The following is a 3,438-nucleotide window of genomic DNA, read 5'->3' on the forward strand; positions in this document are numbered from 1 at the left end:
ATGTAATCACCATAAAGGAAAAAAAAATAGGCACTAAATTTAAACTGAGTTGTGTAAAATAGAAGATAAAATAATGGGATTTGGGTCACAAGATATTCCTGGCAGAGACTGAGCTGGGAGCTGACAATCCCAGGGAGAAATCAGGCTGTTCTGCTGGACATTCAAATATATCATCTGAATTAAAAAAAAAAAACTGAGATACCGGAACTCCTAATATCTCAATCCTTTCCAAATGGGAAAGTTAACTACAGGAAACCTACATATACGTGTGAAATGTACTTAAACAATGCCTTTGAGGCATTTTCATTATGCAGATCAATTTATTATCGTTTGCCCTTCTAAGGGGTTACCAGCTTCCTGGCTCAGTAGGGTAGCGCTGCTTCTGAAATACAAGGACCCCTTCGCCTTTTAAGCCTTGGCACTACAAAATGCCAACAACGCACCACGTTGCTCCGATCGGGGGGGGGGGGGGAAAAAAGGGAGGGGAAAGCCACAACCGATGTTTGGCACCAGATTTTGTGGTATAAAGCAGCATGTTTTCTAAGCACTAGTGTTTCATTATCATGCCCTAAGTGAATGCAATGCTAATTCTGAACTAATCAATACCGTTATCCCATCTAACAAAGCTACACCGTACACCGCAGCGTTAAAACTCAACTTCTTAATTACGTTTGCATAAGCTCCGAATGAGTCTCCGGTGTGCTGTTCCTGCTTCCCTGCAGATTCATTTGGACACATGGACCCTTGTGAGAAGGACAGAAGAGGGAAGACCTTACACCTCCATGGAAGGCCACCTGCAACTCTGGAGTAGAGCAGAAACCCACGAAAGACAAGGTTTACCTAAAAGACCCTTCAGCGGGGCTGCTTCCCAGAGTCTGGCTGCTGAACACTCTTGCACCGACCTCTCCAATCGGGGAAAAAGCCTCTTCGGTAGCCCATTGTCTGGGACCTGCTCCCATGACCTCATGGACAGGCCGAGGCCCAAATCTAAGCCTGAAGAGGAGCCCAGTGGGAGCAGGAGAACGGACAGAACAAGCGTTGGGCATAGGTTTGTAGACTGTGCTGGGAAAGAGGTGGTGGAGGGGAACTGTGCCCCTGGGAAAGACTCAAAAAGAGATTCAGGTGATCTACACCAAGAGTCTGGCAGTCCCTACACAGGGAAGACAAAGACCTGGCACTAAAGCACAGCGATTTTGGGATATGCGGGTAAGGGAGGCACCAGTGGACAAGACTTTTGCAAGAACCGGGCTCCACTATCCTACAGGAACCTGACACTGCAGGAGCAAACGGCGGAGGAAGGAATGTGACTGGGAAGTATAAGAAATAAACATACTTATGTTCAAGTAGTATCGTATGCTACTTAAGTTAGTGTCTACAGAGGTCAGAATGGAAGCATCATGGAAACGTTGCCATGTGATGGCATAGGGAAAAAAAAAGAAGATGCTGCCTGCCTGAAGATTGCTACACGGCAGGATGGTTACAAAGGCTACCTTGGAAGTACAGCTACAGATCAGCCTAGGCTGTGAATAGCATCTCTGTTACTACAGAATTTGTGGGAGTAACAAGGATTTCACCAATAACAGCAAAGCTTGTTATTTCTAGCCAAGGCAGAGCACAGATTTCCTTACCGAGCACTTTGTGAAACAAAGAAGGTAAGAGACGCTTGGTGATGATATTGCAGATCCACTGCTTTCAGAATAAACAATTTTGGACTTAAGTGACCGCGAGTTGCCTTACATTGCTGGATTGACAAAAAGCAAGCCTAAAAACTAAGGCATAGGGATTCAGGAAGAAGATGTATTTCTTTTCTCAAAAGTCAGTTACAACCAGGTGAAGAGAAAGCACATAATTATTCAAAGCCTGAAGTGTATTACTGACTTTCTCCTTCCAACCAAAGGTTAAAACACAGTATACCTTAATACACCCTCCTTGATACAGTACACCTTAAGCAGGACAGCGCGAGTAAGAATAGTATCTATAAAGGATATAAAAGGGACTGACTAGCATGGAAATCTGCAATCCAGAGGTTAGATGGCACCAATACAGAGGAACATTGACCAAAAACCTTCCCGGGCCGCAGCTGGCACAGAAAAGTGAAGGTGAAATAACGAAAGACACTTAAGGCGCACAAACAAAAAGAAAACAAGAAGGTGCATTATGCTCCAAGGATAAAGAGTAACGGGTATCTATGTACCACGCAACACTATCAGTTCTCAGTAACAAAGCATGTGAAATCGGCAGTGTAAATGAGAAAAGGACCTTAAAAAACCCCAAATTTAAAAAGCTGGAAAACTTGGGTCACTTACTGAGAAAAAAAAATATCAGGTGACCCAAACAGCTTCTGTCCTAGCACACTAAAAGAACTAATATAAGAAATGGCAAGTTATTACCAACTCTGGCTATGAAACCTGTAATAAACCTTTTAAGAGTGAAGGTAGAACTTCACTTTTAAAGATGGAAAAAAAAAAAAAAGACAGGAGAGAGTGGCAATCACGAAGACAAGTTAGAGCTGTTAGCTGGTACTCCAATGCTACGCAGAACCTTGGAGCAAGATTCAGAAGAAACGAGTAATGAGGAGACCAAACGGAAAGTGAAATAAGCTTTACCCAAAGCAAACCCTCTCTGACCACATTTTCGCTAACTGGCTCCTTAACGCCCTAATTGCACATAAAGAAATTATGTTATACAGTACCCCACAGAATTATTACTTGAAGTGGAAATGACTGAACCCAGCACGTAAAGAGCGAGCTGCCACCAGGGGAGACCACAACAGCGGTTGTTAAAAGATCAGTTGTTGGGATGAAGGAAGGATGCCGGTACTGGTTTTCTAGGATGAGTCTTGTGAGCAACACTTTTTTATACAGGCACCAGCAGCCATGAAGAAGAAGTAGGTGTGAAACGACCCGACTCGGGACGCGCTGCCCGTAACGAACATCAGCCCACGGATAATGAAGAAGAACGAGGTGGTCTTTCCAACTGAAACGAGGGAACTAAGAGGAGATGGAGCAGCCTGGCTAAAACCCGTTACCAAGTGCTTCAGCGGGTCAGACACGGGTGGGTGAGGAGCAGTAGCCAGGACCGGTGCAGCTGCCAGAGGTGCCAGGATGGAGCTGCCAGAGGTGCGAGGATGCGTTAGGCCGAGTATTTTTCCAGAGGTACACGAGTTGGAAAGTGAGCATCTGGCTGCAGAAACCTGGCGGTGGGAGCACGGCACCAGGAACAGCGGGATGCTCTGACACGCGCTGAAAAGGGAGAGATCCCGGGAGGTGCCCGTTCGGCGCTGCAGGAGCAGTCTAGACATTCAATCCCACAGGGGTTGTGACGGTGCCCGAGGTGGGCCGGAGGCACAGACCCCGCCCGGCCGCGGTCGGCCTGACCCGCGCGCGGCTGAAACAACGCGCATCGTACCGAGACCCGGCACCGGCGCTGCCCACCGGC

This window comes from Eurypyga helias, unplaced genomic scaffold (assembly GCF_000690775.1).
Source record: "Eurypyga helias isolate BGI_N326 unplaced genomic scaffold, ASM69077v1 scaffold28225, whole genome shotgun sequence".
In the NCBI taxonomy this organism is placed as follows: Eukaryota; Metazoa; Chordata; class Aves; order Eurypygiformes; family Eurypygidae; genus Eurypyga; species Eurypyga helias.